This window comes from Camelus dromedarius, chromosome X (genome assembly GCF_036321535.1).
Source record: "Camelus dromedarius isolate mCamDro1 chromosome X, mCamDro1.pat, whole genome shotgun sequence".
Lineage (NCBI taxonomy): Eukaryota > Metazoa > Chordata > Mammalia > Artiodactyla > Camelidae > Camelus > Camelus dromedarius.
Genome location: NC_087472.1, coordinates 78,316,763 through 78,331,686, shown reverse-complemented (window position 1 = coordinate 78,331,686; position 14,924 = coordinate 78,316,763). Strand labels below are relative to the sequence as shown.

At 38.2% G+C, this 14,924-nt stretch overlaps 1 protein-coding gene across 3 annotated transcripts in view; it reads right to left on the bottom strand.

Moving 5' to 3' along the window:
* Positions 1 to 13,817, bottom strand: part of ZNF41 (zinc finger protein 41) — a 39,978-nt gene extending 26,161 nt beyond the window's left edge. For 2 of the 3 annotated variants that reach the window (XM_031445329.2, XM_031445328.2), the window contains exon 1: positions 13,706 to 13,817. The gene's annotated coding sequence lies outside the window, so the exon portion shown is untranslated. Of the gene's footprint in view, positions 1 to 12,915; positions 13,299 to 13,705 lie in introns of those variants that run through there. The other variant, XM_010995206.3, reaches the window with a different exon arrangement.
* Positions 13,818 to 14,924: the final 1,107 nt, after the last annotated feature.

Sequence of the window (14,924 nt, the reverse complement as noted above, 5' to 3'; positions counted from 1 at the left end):
AATGAAAAGGATGGGACATAACCAAGAGCTGGCAAGGGTGTGGAGCAACTGAAACTCATAAATTGTTTTTTTAGGAGCATAAAATAGTACAAACACTTTGGAAAGCTCTTTGGTAGTATCTATTAAAGCTGATAGAGCGAGTGCTTGGTGTGCACAAGGGCTTGGGTTCAATCCCCAGTGCTTCCGTTAAGGGAAAAAATTTAAGGAAACAAAACAAAACAAAACAAAAACCACCAAAAAAATCAAGCTGAACATATGAAATATCCTATGACCCAGCCATCCCACTCCTAGGTATCTACTCATGAGAAATGTGAGCATATGTTTACCAAAAGACAGGTATGGCAATGGTCACATTGGCTTTATTCAAAACTGAAAAGTATGCAAATGCCCATCAACATTAGAATGGATAAACAAGTTGTCCTTTATTAATACAAGGAAATACTACACAGTGACGAGAATCAACAACCGCTACACACAATGTGCACAAATCTCATCTCATGAACGGTATGTTGGTCAAAGAAGCCAGACTCAAAAAAGAGCAATCAGTCAATACTATATGGTCATGTTTCCATAAATTTCAAAAACATATAAAACTAATTCATGCTGTTAGAAGTCCAGGTGTTGACACCCCTTGGGAGGAAGTTAGCAATGGGAAAGCAATACAGGGGAGGGCTTCTTGAGTGCTAGTAATGTTTTATTTCTTGATCTGGGTGGCTGGTTGTGCAGGTTTGCTCAGTCTGTTAAAATATCATCAAGCTAAATGTGCATAATGCGTGCACTTTTCTGTATTATGTTATAATTTAATGAAGGTTTTTTTTTAACATATACAATATACCAGGCAAAAGTAAAAAAAAAAAAAAAAGGAAAGCAGGTCTAGAGATATAATTATTGAGGTGGAAATTAAGGTCCAAAGTGCTCAACAGATTAACAAAAAAAGGAGATATCTTTTAATGGTAAAATATATAATAAAGGAGTGCCAACTTGCATAAACCTTTAGGGTTGTTTGACAAAAACATATAAAGCCAGCACAAATGCATGGAACCACATGAAGTCTTAAAAAAATCACAATTTTGGGGACTTCCTCTTCTGGAGATGGAGTAGATATAATCTTACCTATTCTTCTTGCTAAATACAACGGAAAACTCTGGACATCATACGTAAAACATAGGAAAATTCTAGAAGGTGGAGTGAAGAAGGCAGACTGGCTAGGGATCCTGAGACCTAAAACATGACATGGCAGTGAGTTCTCTGGGTTTTCTCTTAGCCTCATATATCCTACATTTGGTGCTGGAGAAGCTGGCAACCCAGAAAGGCCAACGGGTGCAGATAAAAACTGCCCCAAGAAAAGCCTGCTCTCTCTAGTCAAAGGACCAGGAGAGGGGCAGTCTAGCAAGATAGGAAACTCAGTTTTAGACAGTGAAGGTTCTACTCGAGCCAAATACAGAAGACACGGCGGCCCTACCCCCACGACTAACAGCAAGGCGAAATGGAGAAATTCCCAGCCCTGTCAGACTGTAAGAAGGTGCCCCCAGCTCCCAGCCCCTTGCCAAGGTGATGTCAGAGAAAGCCTCGTAGCGTGTTGCATCTTTCTTCCTTGCTGGGAAATAACAGCTGCCTCCTCCCCCCAAACCCTCGGTAACAGTGAAGACCAAGTGGGGAGACTGGATTTCCATCCTCACCCAGTGATTACAACGTGTCCTTCCTCCCTCCTGCTGAGGTGATGCCAGGAGATCTACTGGAGCTCTCACCCAGGCTCAGCAGTAACAAGGGCGCTTCTGCCAACAGCCTTAGTGGACAGCACACGGGAAGCAGGTGCCTGCCCACTCCCGGCCTAGGTGGTATCAGCAGAGGCTTAGTGGGGAGCTGGAACTCCCACCCTCACTGAGCAAACACAAGGAGTCCCTTAGCAAAAAAACAAAAAAAACAAAAAAAAAAAAAAGAGAGAGAGAGAGAGGCCAAGCAAGGACCTAGACCTCCATCCTCACCTGTCAGGAATGATGTGACATTTCCCTTCACCAAACAGAGCTCTGTCAAAGAAAGCCTATTTAAAACATGAGAGTCAAATAAATTCCGGAGCCTCATAATATAATACCCAAAATGTCCCGGACATAACAACAAAAAAATCAGCTGTCATACTAAGAACAAGGACAATCTCAACTTGAATTGAGGAAAGACAAGGAACAGATGCCAACACTGAGATAACACAGATGTTGGAATTATCTGACAAGGATTTTAGAGCAGTCGTCATAAAAATGTTTCATTGGTCAATTATGGAAAAACACTTAACACAAATGAGACAATAGAAAATCTCAGTAAAGTAACAGAGGATGTAAAGAAGAGCTAAGTGGAAATTTTAGAACTAAAATATATTGTCACTGAACCAAAAAACTCAATGGATGGGCTCAACAACAGAATGGAGAGGACTAAAGAAATGGTGTGCTTGAAGACAGAATAGAAACAAACCAATCTGAACAACCACAGAAAGAAAATTAATTGAAAAGAAATGAAGAGAGCTTGAGGGACATGTGAGACTATAACAAAAAAGATTCGACATTTGAGTCATTGGTGTCTCAGAGGAGGGGAGATAGTACAGGGTTGAAAAAGTATTTGAAGAAGTAATGGCTGAAAATATTGCAAATTTGGCAGCAGACCTCAACTTACAGATTCAAGAAGCTGAATGAAACATAAACAGAATAAAACAACAACAATAAAAATCCATGCCAAGACATATCATAGTCAAACTTCCGAAAACTAAGGAGAAATTAAAAAAATCTTGAAAGCAGCAGGAGAGAAACAATGCAATTCTCTGTAAAAGAAAATAATTTGAATGACAGCAAATTGCTCATTAGAAACTAGAAGGAAGTGGTACAATATTTTCCAAGTGCTGAACTGTCAGCCTGAGATCCTCTCTCCATTGAAAATATCCTTCAGGAACGAAGGAGATCTCAAGACATTCTCAGATAAAAGAAAACTAAGAATTTTTTCTTTTTTACCAGCAGACCTACCATAAAAGAATGGTTAAAGGAAATTCCTTAAAAAGAAAGGAAATTAGAAAGGAGGGAATCTTGGAACATCAGTAAGGAAGAAAGAATATGGGAAGAACAAATATTTGGGTAAATATAACATACTTTCCTTCTCCTAAGTTTTCTAAATTATGTTTGACAGTGGAAGCAAAAATGATAACATCATCTAATATGGTACTCAATATATGTAAAGGAAATATTTAAGACAATTATAGTATAAATAGGGGAGGATAAAGGGACATAAAGTAAGTAAGGTTGCTATACTTCCCTGGAAGAGGTAATATGATACTAGTAGATGTTGGTAAGCAGTGTATATATTACACGATAAACAGAACATCCAATAAAAAAAGCTATATAAAGAGATCCCTTTAAAACACTGTAAATAAATCAAAATGGATTTCTTTAAAATGCTCAAATAACCCAACGAAGGATAGGAAAAAGAAGAGAGAGAATAGAGAGAACAAACAGAAAACACAAAGTATGACAGACTTAAACCTTAACATAAAAATAATGACAAAAAGTATAAATGTAAATACATTAATTGTAAGATAGAGATTGGCAGATCAGATGTCAAAAAATCATAACCCAACTATATATTGTCTATAAGAAATTTACTATAAATATAAGGATATATGTAGGCTGACAGTAAAAGGACGGAAACAATATATCACGCAAACACTAACTGAAAGGAAGCAAGAGTGGATTTGTTAATATTGGATAGAGTAGACTTCAGAATAAAGAAAATTACCAGGGACAAACAGAGACATTGCATAATGATAAAAGGGTCAATCTACCAAGAAGACATAGCAATCCTGAATGTATATGCACCATGCAACAGAACTGCAAAACATGTGAAAAAAAATTTGATAGAACTGAAAGGAGAAATGGACAAATTCACAATTACGGTTGGAAACCTTAACAGCCTTCCTTCAACAATTGGTAGAATAACTAGACAGAAAATGAGCAAAGTTATAAAAGAACTCGAGAACACTATCAACCAACAGGATCTCGGCGACATTTATAGGGCACTCCACCCAACAATAGCATAATACACATTCTTTCCAAGTGTCCATGGAACATATACCATATAGACCCTATCCTAGACCATATAACAAACCTCAACAAATGCAAAAGAGTTGAAATCATATGTAGTACATTCTCTGACCACAATGGAATCAAACTAGTAATCTATAAGAAAAGACAGGAAAATCTCCAAACACTTGGAAACTAAACAACATACTTCTAAATAATCCAAGAATCAAAGAGGAAGTATCAAGGGAAATGTAACTGAACAAAACAAAACTGAACTAGACAAAAATGAAAATATAACATATCAACATATCAAAAGTTGTGGGATACAGCTACGTTGGGAAAGGCAGTCTTGCGCAGATAGTCTTTCAACTCCCACTCAGCCACATAAGAATGGGCCTTGGGACTGGAGTTCTTCTTTACCAAGAGATAAAGAGCCCTCACAACCTGTGTTGGGCTTATTGCCTTGTGTGGGAATATCTTTCCCTATTTCAGACTCAGTGTGTGCTATTTTGTTCTGCTGAAGCTTGTACATCAATGGCCCTCAGGCACGCCCTCAGCTTTCAGTATTTCAGACTCCATAGAGGAGGAGTGGGAGTCCTTCCTCTGTGGCATGAGAAGGGTGAGAGGAGTATCTTACTTTAATTGATATTTCTTTGCTAACTAATGAAGCTGAGCATCTTTTCCAATGCTAATTTGCCATTTGGCTGCTGGGGGACCTGCTAGCAATGAGGAACCAACGCACACTGCTGAAACTGATCTTGCTCTGTCTCTTTTCTATATGAGTAAAGTGTTGTTCCATCCAGTGCTTGACTGTGTTGTACTTTCCTCGGTAACTCTGATACCAAGACGCAGTGGGCAGAAGTGTCTGGAGTCCTCCCCTGGGATTGATAACCAGTGTACAAGTCTGCTTGACAAGCTAAAGCAGCGTTGTGAGGAAAATTTATAGCATGAAATGTGTATATCTGAAAGGAGAAAAAGCCTTAAATCAATCATCTAAACTCTCATTTCAAGACACTAGAAAAGAAGAGCAAAGTAAACCTAAAGCCAGCAGAAGAAAAGAAACAATAAAAGTAGAAGCAGAAATCAATGAAGTTGAAAATGGGAAAATAATAGAGAAAACCAATGAAACAAAGAGCTGGTTCTCCAAAAAGAACAATAAAATAAACAATAATACTGACAAAGGAAAAATCAGAGAAGAGTCAAATGACTAATAGCAAGAATGAAGTGGGATATCCCTACAGACCCTGCAGATATCAAAAGGATAATAGAAAATACAATGAACAACTTTACACACATTAATTTAACGACTCAGATGAGATGGACCAAGTCCTCAAAAAGGACAAACTACCAGAACTCTTCCCATATGAAATAGTTCATTTGAATAGTCTCATAACTATTAAGGAAGTTGAATTTACAATTTAAAAAACGACCAAAATAAGAATAACTGAATCACTATGCTGTACACCAGAAACTAAGACAACATTGTGAATGGACTATACTTCAATTAAAAGTAAATAAATAAATAAAATCTCACATACACACAAAAAACTGAAATAGAAATCTTCAGGCTTAAATGGTTTCAGTGGAGATTTCCACAAACTTTTCAAAAAGAATGAAAACCAATCCCACATTCTCTCACCCAGAAAACAGAAGAGGGAATTCTTCCTAACTCATTCCACAGAACCTGACAGCAAAACTAGACAAAGAGTACAAAAAATACATGATTGATGTGCTAATGTTTTCCTGCTGGGGATATATGTAGTTTGCATAGCAAATTTTTCATATTTCATCATCACCTGTATTTGAAAATAGGATGTATCTTGATGAATTATTTCATTCTCTAACCCTCTCCAAAAAAGTACAACAAAAGAAAACTACAGAACTTCATGAACATAGATGCAAAAATTCTTAACAAAATATTAGAAAATATAATTCAGTAATACATAAAAAGAATTATTCACTATGACCAAGTGGAGTTTATTCCAAGAATGCAAGACTGGTTCAATATTTTCAAATCAAGTCAATCAATACAATCTACCATATTAACAAGTTAAAGAAGAAAAATCATACGGTCGTATCAATTGATGCAGAAAAAGATTTTGACAAAATCCAACACGCATTATTGATAAAAAAAACTCTCAGAAAACTTGGAATAGAGGAAAACTTGGTCAACTTTTAAAAATTCTACCAAAAAACACAACTAACATCATACTTAATAGTGAGAGACTTGAATGCTTGCCCCTTAAGATCAGGAACAAGGCAAGGATGTCAACTATAGCCACTCTTATTCAAAATAGTAATAAAAGTTCTAGCCAGTGCAGTGAGGCAAGCAAACAAGATAAAAGGCATACAAATAGAAAAGGAAGAAATAAAACTGTCCCTATTTGTAGATGATATAATGGTCTACACAGAAAATCCCAAGGAGCCTGCACAAAAACTTCTAGAAGTAGTAAGTGGCTTCAGCAAGGTTACTGGATACAATAACAATACACAAAAATCAGTTGTATTTTCTTGTACTGGCTTGCAGAGTCATAAGGCGTCCCAAGAGTCAGTTTGTCAATGTGTTCTGAAGGAAACCTGGGATACAGCCAAATACAAGCAAGGTTATCCTCAGACAGAAATATTCCTAAAGAAAAGTGCAAAATAATCACACTGAAACCGAACTACATGAAATCACGGTGAAGTACTAGGAGGATGGTTTTCGTGTGGAGTATAATTAAATAATCTTAATTATTTTTTATTATCTGCTTTCTTTCAAAATCGATTTAAGTAGACTGTTGGTAATCTAAAATAGGGAAAATGGACAGTCTATGTATTTGCTAAAGTTGATGCAGAACTTTCAATTAAAACAGTCATTGTATCTGATGGACATAGATAGATACATAGAAAGGCATACTCTGTCCTGGAAACAAACAAACAAAAAATCCATTTCATTTTTATATATTACAAATGAATATAATGAATTAAGTTAAAATACAATACATCACTCAGAAAATGAGATTTTAGGGATAAATGTAACAAAACATGTATAGGGCTTGTATGCTGAAAACGACAAAATGTTGATGAAAGAAATCAACAAAGGTCTAAATAAATGGATAGAGATACTGTGTTTATGGCTTGGTAGCCTCAACATAGTAAAAATATCAATTCTTCACAAGTTGAGATACAGACAATACAATTTCTATCAGAATCTCAGCAAGAATTTTTGGTAAATATAGGCAAAATTATTCTAAAATCTGTGTGGAAAGACAAAGGATCTAGAATAGCTAAAACAATTCTGACAAAGAATAAAGTGGAATAAATCAATCTACTTGACTGTAATACTTTTCATTTAACTACAGAAATCAAGACAATGTGGTATAGATGAAAGGATAGATATTTAGATCATTGAAACAGAATAGAGGATCCAGAAATAGCCCCACGTAAACTAATTATTTTACAAAGGTATGAAAACAATTCAATGTCTTTTCAACAAATGGTGCTGAGGTAATTGGATATTCATAAGCAAAAAAAGAAAAAGCAACAAAAACAAATCTCATTCTAATTATCACACTTGATAAAAAATTAACCCAAAATGGATAAAAGGTTTATTTGTAAAATGTAAAACTACAAAACTGTTGAAAGACAACAGAGGAGAGAATCATCAGGTCTTAGGGCTTAGCGAAGAGTTCTTACATATGACACCAAAATCATGATCTCTAAAAGAAAAAATAAATTTAACTTTATCAATGTTAAAAATTGCAGCTCTGCAAAAGACACTCTTAAGAGGATGAAATGACAAGCTGAAGACTGAGAGAAAATATTCACAAACTCCTTAATTGACAAAGACTCGTATCGATAACATGTAAGCTCTCAAAACTTAACACTGAAGAAACAAACAATCCAATTAGAAAACAGGCAAAAGACATAAGAGGCATTTCACCAAAGAGGACACAAGGAAGGCAAGTAAGCACGTGGGAATATGTTCAATATCCACAGACAAGAATATTCTAAAATTTATATGGAAAGGCACAGCCCCTAGAATAGCTAAAACAGTCTTGACAAAGAAGAATAAAGTGGGAGAACCACTCTGATAGATACTAAAGCTTATTGTATGGGTATGGTAATCAAGACGGTGGTTTTGGCAAAGGCACAGACACACAGATCAATGGAACGGAACCTTAACACCAACACGTTAAAGGCAATACAAAGAAAAAAAAAAGAAAACTATAAATAGTTTTCTTACAGTGGATTTAAAATGTTTAAATTTTTTACTAAAATATTATTAACTCAAATCCAACCGTGTCTCATAAAAAAAAAAATCTGCCTTGACCAAATAGAATTATTCCAGGAAGGCAAAGATGAGGCCACATTACAAATCAATATAATTCATTACAACAACCAATTAAAGAGAGTAATACCATAAGACTATTAACATCAAAAAGCATCTGATACAATTCAGGAACTATTCCTAATAAAAATACAAATTAAAATAGGAACAGTAAAAAAAAAAAAAAACCACTGTGTAAATATTACAATGACTACCAAAAAAATCACCAGAAAACATTATGCTAAAAAAAATGCCCAGATCAGAAGACTTACAAAACGGCAATATTCCCCCAAATGATGAACAGTCAACACAATCCCTATTGAAATCCCAGCGGGGCATTTTTGCAGAGGGCAACAAGCTGATTATAAGTTTCATACAGAAATGCAAGGGACCCTGAATAGCCAAAACATTGAATAAGAACATAGTCAGAGGACACACATTTCTCTATTTCAAAACTTGTTACAAAGCTACACAAATCAACACAGTATGGTACTGGCATAAAGAAGACATACAGATGAATGAAATAGAACTGAAAGTTCAGAAATAAGCCCTTATATTCATGGTCAGTTGATTTTAGACAAGGATTCTAATACAATTCAACAGGGAAAGAAAAGTCTATGACATCAAAAGCAGAAGCAACAGCAATAAAAATAGATAAATTAGGCTTCATCAAAATTAAAAACTTTGGGGCCACAAGACCACCATCAAGAAAGTGAAAAGACACCCAGAAAAATGGGAGAAAATATATGCAAATCACATTGTCTGACCAGGGACTTGTATCCAGAATATATAAAGAATGCTTACAACTCAATGATACAAAGACAAATAACACAATTAAAAAATAGGCAAAGGATTTGAATATTTTTCCAGAGAAGGTATACAAATGGCCAATGAACACATTGTCTTAGTGTGTTCAGGTTGCTATCACGAACTACCAAAGACTGGGTGGCTTACACAACAAACATTATTTCTCACAGTTCTGGAGGCTGGGAGGTCCAGGATCAAAGTGTCAGCTGATCTGGTGTCTAGTGAGAACCTGCTTCCTGAATCACAGACTGCCATCTTCTTGTTGTATCCTCACATGGTAAAGGGGGCAAAGGGGCTCCCTGGGGTCTCTTTTATAAGGATGCTAATCACCTCCCAAAGGCCTCATCACCTAATACCATCATATTGGGGATTAGAGTTTTGGGGGTATATAAACATTCAGTCCATTGCACACATGAAAAGATGCTCAACACCAATATTCACTCGGGACATAGAAATCAAAACCACAATGAGATAGCACTTCACACCCACTGAGATGGCTAGAATCAAAGGAAAAAAACCAGACAATAACAAGTGTTGATGAGCATGTGATATACTGGAACCTTCATACATAGCTGGTGGGATGTAAAATGGTGCAACCATTTTATAAAACAGTTTGGCAGTTCTTCACAGGTACCATATGATCTAGCAATTCCACTTTCAAGAGAAATGAAAACATATGTCCATACAAAAACTTGCACACAAATGTTCACAGCAGCATTATTCATAGTAGCCAAAAAGTGAAAACAACCTAAATGGCCATCAACTGATGAATGGATAAACACAATGTAGTATATCCATGCAAAGGAATATTATGCAGTAATGAAGTATGAAGTACTGATATATGCTATAGCATGGATGAATCTTGAAAACACACGAAGTGAAAGAAGACAGCCACAAAAGACCACACATTATTTGATTCTATGTATATGAAAAGTCTAGAGCAGGCAAATTTTTAGAGACAGAAAGTAAATTAGTGGCTGGGTAAAGTAAATTAGAGGTATGGGGTGGGAATGAGGAATTAGTACGATGTTTGCTTTTGGGGTGACGAAATGCTCTGAAATTAGATTGTGTTGGTGGTTGCACAACTCTGAATATACTAAAAACCACTGAATTGGAAGCTTTAAATGGTGGCGTTTATAGTGGGTGAATTATATCAATAAAGCTGTTAGAAAAAAAAAAAAGATCAAGTAGCTAGTAAGTGGCCATGCAGGATTTCAAACCCAGTATCTGGAAAGGGAAAGGTACTCGATAAATATTTGTTGAATGAATGAATGAATACCCTTCAATTTCAAATTAGCAACAAAATAGGGGTACCCTCTATCAAGTATCACTCAACATTGTTCTAAAAGCTCTAGCTAATGCAATAGGAGAAGATGAGGTAATCAGAATAAATATTTGAGAGGAAGAGAGCATCACTGTTACTTGGATGTGACATGATATATCTAGGAAAACTAAAAGACCATAAAAGGCAACTAGAATTCACATGAGAATGTGATAACTGGATTGGATAAGAAACAAAATACAAAAAAGAAATAAAACTTTAAAAATCGGTCTATTTTTTCTATGGAAATAGAGAAATATGCTATTCACCATAATGATGAAATCAAATGTAAAATAGCTAAGAATAATTTTTTTAAAAAAGGTGCTGAATCTTTAAGAAGAAAACTATAAAATATAGTTTTAATGGTTGTTTTTGAAATGAAATAAAACGGCTTTAACATTCATATGGAAGAATAAATGCTAAAGAATATTAAAGAAAACAAAACAAAACAAAAACCAGTGAAGGGAGTAGCACTATTCAATACTAAAAGTATTTCTAAAGTCAAAACAAATTTTTTAAAGGGAGTAGATACATATATCAGAAGCAAAAAATTAGAGTTCAGAAATAGAACAATATACATTTGGGAATTTATGTGACAAAAGTGGCATTTAATTGAGTTAGAAAAGGGTATTTATTTAATGATTGGTGCTGGCAAATTTTCTATCCAAATGGAAAATACAAACTTTGATCTCATTTCACACCACACAGCAGAATTTCCCAGCTGGACTAAAATTAAACGTTAACAATTAAAACAATAAAAATGTTAAACTTAAGGCATATATTTGTTTAAGCACGAAGCGGGGAGAACTGACTAGGCAAGACAAGATATTCAGAAGCTGTAAAGGCAAAATCATCTAATCAGATGATTGTTTTTTCTAATTATATATGAAGACACCTTTCAAAAATCAAGATATAAAGAGAGATAAAGGGAAAAATTACAAAAAATGAGAGAAAGTTAATATTCACAAATTAGTAAGAAAGACAGTCTGTGTAAAGAAAACAAAAAGCAAAGGATATGAAAATTTTTTAAAATACATTTCAATGGCCAGTATATATGAGAAGGTGTTCAACTGCTAGTTGTCAGGAAAATGCAAATCAAAGTAAGCTAGATACTGTTGTGTTTGGCCCTCAGAATGGTGGGAATAAAAAAGCAGCAACATTCAGTGTGGGAGATGATTTTGGAATGAGCCCTTTTACATATTGCTGGTGGGAACTGCAATTTTACAAAAGTTTTGGAAAATAATTTAACTTAAAGTTCAACACGTATAACATCCACTTTAAGGAATATCCATTCCTGCACCTAAAAATTACTCAGATGACAGTCTCTGCCTGTAATTTAGAAATCAATAGCAAAAAAGTCAACTTTTGGGGAAATCAAAATCTCATATTTAAATAACAGAGAAAAAAACCACAACAGAAATTAGGAAACACTATTAGTAAACTATAGTGAAAATGTTACATATCAAAACTTGTTACATGGAGCTAAAGTGTTCTTAGAGAAAAATTCATGAACCTAATGCTTTATACTATAAAAGAATATGAATATTAATGAGATAAGCATTCAATTTAGGAATTTAAAAATAAGAATAAAAGAAAAAACCCAAAGAAAAGAAATAATGAAATCAAGGGCAGAAACTAATGACACAGAAAACAGAGATACAGGAGGACTAAGAAGGTCAAAAGTAGGTTTTTGAAACAATCCCATCTCAGTCCTTGGACCACCTATCACTGACCTCAAGAAGCAGCATATCTGATTCCATAGGTCCATCCATAACTAGTCCCAAATAAACTATCACTCATCCCACAGAACTCCATCACTCACACCACAGAAACCTTGTCCATCCACCCAATAAACCCCATTATTCACCTCATAGACTCTGCAACACTCACCCCACGGCCCTAATCACTCACCTCAAAAACTCATCACTTACCTCAAAAACTCCCCATCACTCACTCACCCACTCTGTAATACCCACAGGCTCTCCACCATTCACTCCACAGACCACCCATTACTCTCTCCAAACACCCTCATCACTCACCCCACTGAACCTCCATCATTCATCTCACGGACCCCCATCACTTACCCCACTAACCCCCAGGACACCCAATCATTTGCTCCAAGGACCTCCATCACTAACTCCACAGAGCACGCATCACACTTCAGAGACCCTATCACTCATACCACAGTCCCCATTCCCTTCTCCACTTACCCCTGATCATTCACCCCACAGCCCTCTGTCACTTATCCCACAGATCCAGTCACTTATCCCACATACCCCATCAGTGGCCTCCAAGGATCTTCATCACTCACCCCACAGACTTTTCATTGCTCACCTCACGGATGTCCCCTGCTCACCCTATAGACTGTCATCACTGACCCCACAGACCCCCAATACTCATCCCACAGTCCCCCCATCACTCACCCCACAGAGTACCATCACTGAGCACGAAAGCCATGTCCTAATACCCCCATAATTATGTCAATGCTTTGCTGGCCCTAAATCGGCGCCTCCGTTAAACTCAGTCCCGGAGCCCTAAGTGTGGAAACTGCCTCTGCTGGACGCTCGCGTTCCTGGACCTCACACTGCACATGCTCAGTGCCGGCGTGGCAGCGGCCGTCCGCCCCCAGCCGCACGCGGTGCCCTCGCGAAGTGTCAGTGCGGGCGCGTGTCTGGGTGTGTCGGAGAAGAGGCGGGCTTTCAAATTTTCTTTAGTGACTTTGTCAGGCCCCGAACATGGCTGTTCCCTTGGGAGTGTCTCTCCGGGAGTCGCCATCTTGGGAGGGTGGGCAGCTCTGAGGCGGCAAAGCCGGAGGTCCGCTGCCCGAGCTTCCCCGGTGGGGCCGCCCAGGTGCGAACCCGGCCCAGCAGAGCCGGCTGCGGCTCCCGGCCGCCTCCCGCCGGCGCCGCACCCTCCACCGCCACCCCGAGGCGCAGGCCGGGCGCCGGGGCTTCTCGGCGCTCTGGGGCCCCGCCCTCAGGCTGCATCCCCGGGGAGCCGCGGCATCTTCACGCGTCGCCAGCCGCCACCCCTGTCCCCCCGCCGCTCCCCGCATCCTAGCTAGAAAGCCTCCTCCAAGCCGCGGGCCCAGACGCTGGCCCGCCCCTGCCCCGGGCCCCTGCCGCGGCTCCATTTCTCCTGGGTGCGGAAAGGCCCCCTGATCGGCGCGGGCGCCTCGCGGAGCCAGAGCCCGGGGCGCCGCTACGTGCCCACCTGCCGGCGCCTCTGTCCACCGGTCGGCTGAGGGCCTCGCCCGGCTCCTCGGCTGTCACCGACCCTGGGTAGTTGCCACTTGGGGAATGGGACGTGTCAGATTTAGGCCAGGAAGCGGAAGTCGCCCGCAGCGAGAGTTTAACCTCTCTGGGCGCGGGGAGCTGAGGTGACTGAGCGCCAGAAACTTAAGTATCCGTGGAGGGAGCCATTGAGGGGCTTGTGACCTCAGTGGTGGGACATTTCATCCCATTTTTTTTTTAATCCAGTAATCAGCCCTCCCGGTTTCCTTATAGAAGCATGGAGGCTAAAGTTCTCTTTTAAAGTTCCAAGTTTTGGTTTGTTTGATTTTCCTTAGTGTTCAGTCTCAAATGCTCATTTTGTAACATTTTCCCCCTTTTGACTCAAGAATTATTTACAAGTCCAGTGTCGAACTTGCAAAAATTCTTCGAGACTCAAAGAGCAATGGAATAGGTACTTTATTCAGGATGCTGCCACGAGGAGAACCGCCCAGGGCAGTGTCTCCTGGAGCATGGAGAATTTTATGTGGGAGGGGAATTTTAGAGGAGAAGGAAACATAAGCAGCTGAGTGCCAGGTGCACGTTTGGTGGGCTTTGGCCCGCAGGTGTTGGAAAGCTGCCTAAAGGAGCAATTTTCGATTTAGCCCATTATTCATTTGTATCCTGTTCTCAGAATTAATGATTAAAGGAGGAATTTACAGGGAGTGTAGAAAATTGTACAGTTCTTGACACCGGTTTTCATTTCCTCAAACACAAAATTAATCCTAATGTTAGTGATTTCTAACCTAATTGCATTGTGGTTGGAGAATGTTGTCTGAATGATGCTGTCTTTGAAATTTGTTGAAACTTGCCTTAAGTCTCAAGTACCGACCCAGTTTTCGAAAATGTTTCATCTCTTGATTGAAAAGACTGTATTTTCCAGTTGTTGGGTTTAGCCTATTTGTTTATTGGTTCAAGCTTATTAGTTGGGCTGTTTAAAATGTGTGTCCTTCCTGATGATTTTCTTCTGTTTGTTCCCTGAGTTACTGAGAGACCAGATCTCCCACTGTATTGATAAGTCAGGTTTTCTTTCCACCAGTCAATTTTTGCTTCCTATATTTTGAAGTTTTATTATTAAATACAAGTAAGGATATTGTGTTGTTGAATGGATACAGCCAAATCACTAACCCAAAAGACTGTAATATTTCCTACTCCCACCAGCA